Source organism: Phascolarctos cinereus, unplaced genomic scaffold (assembly GCF_003287225.1).
Source record: "Phascolarctos cinereus isolate Bilbo 61053 unplaced genomic scaffold, phaCin_HiC Scaffold_1;HRSCAF=81, whole genome shotgun sequence".
Classification (NCBI taxonomy): domain Eukaryota; kingdom Metazoa; phylum Chordata; class Mammalia; order Diprotodontia; family Phascolarctidae; genus Phascolarctos; species Phascolarctos cinereus.
This window is the reverse complement of record NW_027555514.1, coordinates 38,995,337-39,004,928: the sequence shown is the minus strand read 5'-3', so window position 1 is coordinate 39,004,928 and position 9,592 is coordinate 38,995,337. Positions and strand designations below refer to the sequence as shown.

Genomic DNA, 9,592 nt, shown 5'->3' with positions numbered 1-9,592 from the left:
GTAAAATCAAATGAGATAATATTTATAAATCATATCTCATCCTATCACATTTAGGATACTGTCAATCCTGTTCTTAGCAACATGTTTGAGAAGAGACATTGGTGAATTGCAGTGGGTTCCAAGGATGGTGACTCATGATGATGAGAGAGCTGAAACCATACCTTTGGACTGATGGAAGGAACCAGGAATGTTTGGGTTCATAGGCTCATAGATTTAAGGCTGGAAGAGACCTAAGAGGCCGTTGAGACCAATCCCCGATTTTATAGATAAGGAAAGTGAAGAACAGAGAAGTCCAATGTCTGCGCCGGCGTCAAAGGGATAGGGAGCATCCGAGGTGGGCTTAGAACTGAGGTCTTCTTGGTTCCAAGTCCGAGGGGGGACAGAATGTTGGTCTAAATATTGAAAGGTTGACATGAAAGAAGGGAAGGCTAGCACTTCCCTGGATAAGGATCAGGTGTCCTACTGACCCTGGCACCTACTCTGTGGCATGGAACCATTTGTTTTTAGGGAAGAAGAGTACGGTGCAAAGAGGGTCAGATTTGGGGTCGTGGGGCCTGAGGGCAAATTGTGGTGGTCATAGTCTGCCTGGCCTTGAGCAAATAATTACAACCTCTCTGGGCCTTATTTTTCAGATCAAGGCCCAGTGACTCGATGGGCTCTGAGGTCCCTTCCAAGGTCCAAACTCATAATCCTATGCTATTAAGCTTGTTCTGCTAGACTTATAAGACTAAGACCAGTGGGTAGAGAAGTTAACAAGAGAGGGACTTTAGCTTGATGTAAGGAAAAACTTCCTAATAGGTAGGGCTACACGAAATTTGAATGGACTGTCTTGGCAGGTATTGAGTTGCTCTTTTCTGGACATCTTCAAGAAGAAGACAGGGGCAGCCACGTGGTGCAGTAGATAGAGCGCCAGGCCTGGAGTCAGGAGGACCTGAGTTCAAATCTGGCCTCAGACACTTATAGTGTGACCCTGGGCAAGTCATTTCACCCCAACTGCCTTAAAAAAAAAAGAATTTGGATGACTATGTGTTGCAGTATGTTGTAGTTAGAATTCATGCTTTGGATATTGATTGGACTAGATGTACCCTAAGGTCTGCTTCTGTTCTGAGATCTCCAGCCATGCTTTCCCACTAGCCTGGTAGGTCCTGAAGTCTTATTCTGTCCTATCTTGCCTTGTTCTACAAAGACAAAAAAAGCTCCCACATGGGAAGAGAATATGATGGTCCCTCAGTTTAGGGCTAAAGTGAGTCGATGAAGAGAAGGTGCAGAAACAGGCCAAGCCCTATGACTGGACCTCATCTCCTTTCCAGGCACCATTGGTAAATAATGTAATTTTCAAAAGTTAGGGAGGGGAGTAAGGAGAGAGCAGACCAGCCTGTATGGCTTGGCCTTGGTCACTCGTGAAGCATATTAAATTGTGTCTGTCTAAATCATGAAGTTCTGTACGGCATGTTCCCTGGGCTCTCTTTCCTCCAAGTGATAAGTGTGATTCATGTTTTGACAAGCCATCTGTCAAATGTGGGAGCTTGTACACTCCTCGTCTTTTCTTTTTCCTTTTTTTCCATGTAATTTTGCTTTATTATTTTTTTTTGGTTTCAACATTCATTTTTCATAAGCTTTTGAGTTTCAAATTTTTTCTCCCTCCTTTCTGCCCATCTATCCTCCCCAAGACAGCAAGCAATCTGATATAGGTTATACATATGCAATCATGTAAACATATTTCCACATTAGTCATGTTTACACTCCTCATCTTAAAGGCTATTGAGCTCTGTTCAAAAGAGCTAATGAGACAGGGAGGGCAGTAAGAAAAAACTGAGGCAACAGTAGGGGGGAAGGGAGGGGCATCCTTCTTTATGAAATCCTTTCCAAACCCTGCTGAGTAAACAGAGACAAGAGTGCATGTGACATGCCTTGACATTCCCTCTGAAACCTTCTGAGACTATCTGTACTTTGAAATTTCTTACCCAGTCTAATCAGGGCATCTGTCAGGCTAACTTCAAAGGACTTGATTTCAGACTGAACCTTGGTGAGGGCTGACTTTTGTTTTATTTGTTTGAAAAAAAAAAAAGAAGTTATGTTCTTGAGCACCAGAACTTCCATTTGCCCTGACAGTCAAACTTTTGACTAAAGAAAAAAGCCTGGCTGAAAAGAACATGAGCAGAAAGTGTTTTGGAAATATTACGTCTATTCAGAGCTGAAGATTCATGGCTCTCCCAGCTCAACCTGGCATTAAGACTATAATAAATGGTTCCCAGGCGGTGCTGCTTCTTCACTCCGAGGCCTTCCCTTGGCTGTGCTCTCCTCTTCCTTTTTGGCCTTTACATCTTGATTTGAATATATTATAGCAGTGCTGCATAAACTACTCACTTGGTTGAACCTCGGGGGTCAGATTCTGACTGGTGCTTGTAAATGAGCATAATGACATTCCCAGACTGCATCCTGATCTGACTTAGATCAAAGTGCCCTAAGTCGCCTTGGCCCTCCACAGCCTGAGCTCCTTCACCTTTACATGGCCACGTGGTTCTCCTGTGCACTGGGCTCCCTTCGGTATCCCTGAGCACAGCAGACCCTGGAAGCTTGGCGCTGGCTGGTGTCTCTGATTTGGCTCTTCATTCTGGTGGAAGCAGGATTGCTACTAGTGTTCTAGCCCTTGGGGCCTGTAAATACTAAAGCACGTTGGAAGTTACTGCCTGATTATGAGGGAGAAAGAGATAGAGACTGAGCCAAGGCCAGAAAGAAAGCCAGAGATGAAGCAAAAGAGTGAGAGAGATAAAGAGAGAGAGAGAGAGAGAGAGAGAGAGAGAGAGAGAGAGAGAGAGAGAGAGAGAGAGAGAGAGAGAGAGAGAGAGAGAAGGAGGAGAGGAAGAGAGAGAGGACACAGAGAGAGAGAAGGAGAGAGGAAGAGAGAGAGAGGTAGAGAGAGGACACAGAGAGAGAGAGAGAGAAGGAGAGAGAGGAGGGAGAGAGAAAGAGAGAGAAAGAGAGGAAGACAGAGAGAGAGGAGAGAGAGAAGGAGAGAGAGGAGGGAGAGAGAAAGAGAGAGAAAGAGAGGAAGACAGAGAGAGAGGAGAGAGAGAAGGAGAGTGAGAAGAAGAGAGAGAGGTAGAGAGAGAGAGGCAACAGGGAGAGAGAAAGAGAGAGAGAAGGAGAGAGAGAGGAGGGAGAGAGAAAGAGGGAGAGAGAGAGACGGGGAGAGAGAGAGAGAGGAGAGAGGAAGAGAGAGAGAGGACACAGAGAGAGGAGAGAGGAAGAGAGAAGGAGAAAGAGAGATGCAGATTGTTTAGTCCCTATTTATGAAAAAACCAAGGCCAACTGATTTGTGCAAGACCAATTCAATAAACATCTATTAAGCACTCATGTGTTAGGAGCTAGAAACGCAAAAATGAAAACCCACATAGTCCCTGCCCTCAAGGGGCTTGCCATCAAGTAAGGGCTGATAAATCACCAACACAAATACCACATACGGTAACATAGTGATAGTGTGACAAGCATGTAGGAGAGATAGAACAGCCTGAGATATTTAAGGAGGGAGTCACTTCTGGAGGATGGGGGTGGGGGGAAGTTGGGGAGGCTGAGACCACACAGCAAACTATGGCAACTATCTCAGGCAGTCTAATCGAAAATCTCAGTTTGGCGGGTATGATGACTAAACCCTACTGTCTCTCTGTAGAAAAGACACATGGGGGTTGAACAGGATTTGTAGGGGCTTGGGGGGAGGGTGTATGTGACAGTAGATACTGTAGCCGAAGCCTCAAGAACTTCAACTTTCTTTGCTAATAGTGAGTGGCAGGAAGCACTCTAGCAGGAGCTAAGGACACCCCTCCCCCCAGGACAAACCAAAGAAGCCTGAGAAGTCTCAGGGGATTCTCTTTGCCTTTCCTCAGCCGCTGCTGATTTGCTTAATTGCTCTTTGGTGGAGAGAGGGGGTGTGTGTGTGTGTGTGTGTGTGTGTGTGTGTGTGTGTGTGTGTGTGTGTGTGTGTGTGTGTGTGTGTGTGTGTGTGTGTGTGTGTGTGTGTGTGTGTGTGTGTGTGTGTGTGTGTGTGTGTGTGTGTGTGTGTGTGTGTGTGTGTGTGTGTGTGGCACAGATGGGTTTAAGTCAGCCAGGAGAGCCAGGCAGTGTTGATAATGTAGAAATAAGCCTCAGGAGTCTTAGGAGGCAGAACAGTAGATAGCAGTGCTCTGGGGTTGGCACACAAAGGCCTGACACTCAACTTTTCTGCTGCAGCCCACAGAGGGACCAGAATCCAATGCCCTGGTGACCGTTTCATGTGAGTTTGGGAGCATTGCCTTCATGCTCTGACTGTTAGGATGGAACCTGAAGCATTGGGTGGTGTGAAGCCCCCCCTGGTCTGGTCTGTGGGTTGCAGGAATGGATTGGGATGAGTCTTTAAAGAGTGACTCTCACCTTAGAAATGAGATGACAGAATGACCTCAGGCTTAATTTAGGGCATGTGTTTTTATGTAGGTTTTCCTTTCCTCCAAGTCAGGGCATCTAACAGAGGGAGCTGGTTGGTTCTAGGGGAAATCATTCAACAAAGTTTGTTCAAGCTTCTGCTATGTCTGAGACACTGTGCTAGAGACTGTGTGTGTGTGTGTGAATATAAAGAAGAAAACATGGTCCTTGCTTTTAGGGAGTTCATAATCTGGATAGACTTTTTTTTTTTCAGTTACCTTTTGAATTTGTTAATGTAAGGAATTCCTGGTGTGGAAATTCTTTCCACTGATAGAGGTAAACAATTTCCCTGTAACTTAGAATCTTGAAGAGCTGACTGGCTGCCATGAAAGAGAAGGTGACTTTCTCAAGGTCACACAGCCAGCTGGTCACACAGAGGAATGACTTGAAGCCAGGTCTTCTGAATGCCAAGGCCTGCTCTCTGTCCTCTATCTGCCCCTCAAGTGAGGACATATGTGTGGAAGTTTGCCCATTTCAGACTTCCAGCAAATTTGCAGGTCAAAAGGGGCAAGGAACAGAGATATGGAGCTGCAAGGGCATGTCTCACTTGGAATGTGTTTGCAGTTTGTGGAACTTACTGCCCATATTACTGATTTGGTAATTCTACTGGTTGGCACTGCTAGTTCTTTCTTCCCTCTGTGATATCCTCCCAACTTTCACTCACACTCATGGGTTGGATTCCCAGAGGGTAGATGCTACCTCATGTCCTAGGGGTAACCTTATGAATAACTGTACTCATATGATAGCTCACAAAACTCTAGTGGTGTGCATCTATCAACAATCAACCAGACCAGTAACCAACCTCTGATAATTACTGTCTTAGTGACCTAAGCCAAATTGGCCTCCTTGAGAAGCAATTTCATCAGTAAAATAAGGGGGTTGGACTGGATAACCTTTGAGGTCCCTTCCAGGAATAAATCTAGACTCCTATGATCTAAAAGGCTCAGGGTTAACCCAAGTACAGGTTCTAAGAAGAAACTAGCAGTTTCCTTTTTGGTACTGGATAGGACCTGTGTCAGATTGCTAAATGCAGTCATCAAAAGTGAACCTGAGGACTGGTCATGCAAAAATCAGAGGGATGGAAGCAGAAGCCCTTGCTGATCAGAACTTTTCATCTGTTGTGGTGGTGGGAAGAGGAAATTGATTACTTGTTACAAAGGCAGATATTCAAGGCAGAGTCTGTATCTGATATACCATAAAACTAAGCTCTACTCTGGGTGATAGAAGGGACCATGTTGGTGTGGAGTTGGTTGGTATTAAGAGTTGGGACAATATACCCTTTGACTCAACTAAACTCAGCAAGCATTTATTTAGCACCTGCTGTATACCAGACACTTTGCTAGGCACTGCTGACACATAGACAAAAACTGAACCTCTTTGCTTCCAAGGAATTTATACTCCATGGGAAGGGGTTGGGGGGCAGAAAGGATGACAATATATACTGAGATAGATAAATATAAAATATATGTAGATTGTCTAGTTACTCTAGTATATAAAATATGGCTCATGAGTGGTATGGATAGATATATTCTAGGATCTGGTCCACTTCTTCACAAAAGGGGGAGTGCCATCTGGCCTTTGCCAGCCACCTAGTTAGGCAGGGGAAGGTAGGATCCAGGGCTGCTAGGGCTAGGGAATCTTTCTTATTTCCAAGAGATTCAGGACAGAATCCTATCTAGCTACCATACTTCAAATACCTCTAGGGGTATGATTCTGAGGGGTTCAGAACAAAAGCCATCCCCTGATTGCTCTCAAGGCGGACTGCAGCCCTTAGCTTCCATTTATCAGCTTAGCCCTTTCTGAACAAAGGCTGATTACAGAAAAGACCAAGAATATCAAGTAAACCTCTCTATCAAAGAGAGCAGCAAAAAGAAACCAGAGGATTTCTGTAGATTAGACTGTACCGAAGAATACACAAGAGGAAACGAGCTCTTTAGCTCATACGATCTCAGCTCAGCCAAGGAGCAAGAATGATCTCACCCAATGGGGCACCGCCATCAGCAGTCTCTAGGGCTATAGCCCTTGAAGGTGAAGGGACAAGATGGGGCCTCTGAGGCTCCAGTCCCTCGGCTCTCTTGATCTGTCTCTTGAGAGCCCCTCTGGAAATATTTCAACGATTTGAAGTCTCTTTTCTGTTCTCCTAGAGTCATAACTAAGTATGTTCTCAGCTAATCAGGAGCCACGTCTCTTGACACGTTCCTGCATAGTGCATAGGGCTGTCCCTCAGGAAGATTGCCTCAGAGCTTGGGTGGAAGTCAGGTCATCTTCATATAACGGGTACACTTTTTGAGGAAACTCATGCTTGGAGAGGCTACAGATGAGGAACCTGTCATGCATGTAGTAAGTCAAAGAGTCAGGATTTGAATCCAGGTTCTGTAGCTCCAAATCCAATGTTCCTGCCATGGCACCACCATGTTGCCCTAGAATTGGAGGCTATAGAACTGGGAGGAACCTTAGAGGTCATCAAGTTTAATCCTCCTATTACAGTAAGGGATGTTAAGTGGCTTATCCAAGGTCACAAAAGTGTTAGCAATAAGAGAAAGTAAGTGGAGAGAGGGGAGGGAAAGGGTTTTAAAAGCAACACAGGATTTTTCTAGCATCAGGCCATGAAAAGTTTTAGTGCATTAGTCTGAATAACTTGTAGGCCTAAGAGGAAAAGGGAATTATATGGTAGTAGTGAAATAAGCCCATATTTTATGGGTAATGGGGCAGCACCTTCACCTTTTCTTTGTATTTTATATCTCCCTTATTGTCTTCAGCTGGTGATGGATGGACCATAGATTAAAGTGCTATTATTTCAGGGAACTGAAGTGTAGCTGTACAATGAAATTGAAAAATAAGATTCTCAGAACCGAGCATGTCATCTGCAGCAAACTACACTATGACAGAATGTTTTGCCCAATTTTTCTTTTCTTCAGAAGAGGAAAATGTTGGTTTATTAGGAGTGGGAGAGAAAGTATTGAAAGACCAGGTATAGACGGCACAGTGGATAGAGCACTGGCCCTGGAGTCAGGAGGACCTGAGTTCAAATCCAGCCTCTGACACTTAACTAGCTGTGTGACTCTGGGCAAGTCACTTAACCCCAATTGCCACACACACACACACACACACACACACACACACATGACCAGACATGACTAGAACTTGACCCATCTATGACCAACTGAGACTTCTGGATCATGGAGAATTTCCCAAAACCAAATTTTAGGAAAAAAAGGTTAAAAAAAAGATCAAAGTAATTTCTCAATTAATTTCTGATGCCCATTGCCTTATGGATGGGTTTCTTCTATTCTGCTCTGCAGCCAGGGAGGTATTTTGCCTCCTGCTCAAGTGAAATGGACAAGAAAGCCCCCTTCATTCTGCCATGCTCCACATTGGGCTGGGGGGTTTGCTCAGCTATCTCTTCAGAGAACTGCCTAGCTCAGGGGCATGTAATTTCCCTCCCATCTGATCAGAAATTTTTAGGTGTATGGGTCACAGGAATTTTTCATAATGAAAAACTGATGCAACCTTTGGCAGCATTAGGTTACATAAGGCTTTTAGCCAGCAGGTATTCAGGTCCTACTAGCTTACTAGTTCACATATGCTAACTAATTAGGCAATTTTCTTTCTTTTGCTAAAGATCTCAGGCAGGCTACAGCCTCCCAAGGGTCAAATGGGCTGCATTTTTCCTGCTAGCCAGTGTCCAAGGTTCTGAGGTTAACTGTTGCTTGTATTCTCAGGTCTCAAACTGAGAAGAAGGTTGTTTCTGTATTCTGATCATCCTCATGTGGAACATAGATTTGAAGGAGGCATTATGGAAAAATACACAATAGCTGCTTAGGATACTTGCCTGTTCATTTTGGTTTTTAAAAGAGACTAATACCCAAGGAAAAGGGGTTCAGACGGAAAGGATGTTACAAATAAAATGTTCTTAATTGTTGGTCATTAAAAGAAGTGATAAGGACTGGATCTGTCGTTTCATTCGTCTAGTGAATTCTCAGCTGAGGAAACTCCTGTTATTGACTCTGGTCAGCACCTTCTCTACAACTTACTTAATAGTATTCACAGAGTTGCCTGGACAAGCGGTGAGAGGTTAGTTGACTTGGCCAGGATCACACAAGTACTGCCTGAGGTAGACCTTCGACTCGGCTCTTTCTGGCCTTCAGGCCAGGTCTCTGTCCATTGAGCCACACAGCCATTTAAATAAAATTAAAACTGCCAACTTCCTCCTTCCCTTTTATTGAATGGAACCTTAGTGTTGGAAGGGACCTCTGAGGCCATTAACTCATGCCTGAACAAGAAAGGCCCAACAACAGCCCCAAGAAATGGTCATCCAGTCTTCACTTGAAAATGTCAAGAGAGGAGTGCCACCACCCATTGCACATCTGGACAATCCTTAGGACACCTTTCCTGACATCAGCAAGTCAAAATCTGTTTTCCCACAGGTTCCTAGTTCTGCCCAATCAGAACCAGTCTTATCCTTGCACCCCACGATAGCCAACCCTTTACATATTTGAAACCTGATATGGCACTCCTTAGACCTCTCTTCCTCAGCCTAATTACACAGGCTCAGTCGTGCCTGTAGGCCCCAGGGAAAAGGATAGGGTCAAGACCTCTGATTTCACTATTATAAAGAGTGCCTGGTGAGGAATTTATTTCACCAAAAGAGGCTGGCACTTTCTCTGCAAGTTATCATTCTGGAGAGCTGCCCGGAGCACTGAGCAGTGATCTGATGGCCAGTATGTGTCAGGGTCAGACCTTGAACCTAGGGCTTCCCAGCTCACACCGTCTACTCCTCATTCCTCAGGGTGGTTTTGAAAGGTTGTCATTAGACTCTTCTGTTTCAACACTGGGTTACTTTGTACTTTTACTGGATGCAGGCGGCTGATCTAGCTTTTCTCCTCCTGTTTTATTTTCCCAGGGCAGCTCGGAATAGCTGTGATTTACTCCTCTTCTCCTTGTTTCTCATATCTTTTAGGTCCAGAGGGCCAGCAGTCAACCTCCTGCTCTGTTGTCTCAGAGCAGTTTTCCTTATCATACCACAGGAGCTCAAGTCCCATCTTCTCTTTGCTCTTTGGATTCTATCTTAAATATTGACTTTTTTCCAGTTGTGTGTTTTAGAAGAAGAAATTTACTTGTTGCTTGTATGCAGGTA

At 44.6% G+C, this 9,592-nt stretch overlaps 1 pseudogene; it reads left to right on the top strand.

Moving 5' to 3' along the window:
- The first annotated feature begins 405 nt into the window (after nt 1-405).
- LOC144455219 (U6atac minor spliceosomal RNA) lies at nt 406-505 on the top strand (annotated as a pseudogene).
- Nucleotides 506-9,592: the final 9,087 nt, after the last annotated feature.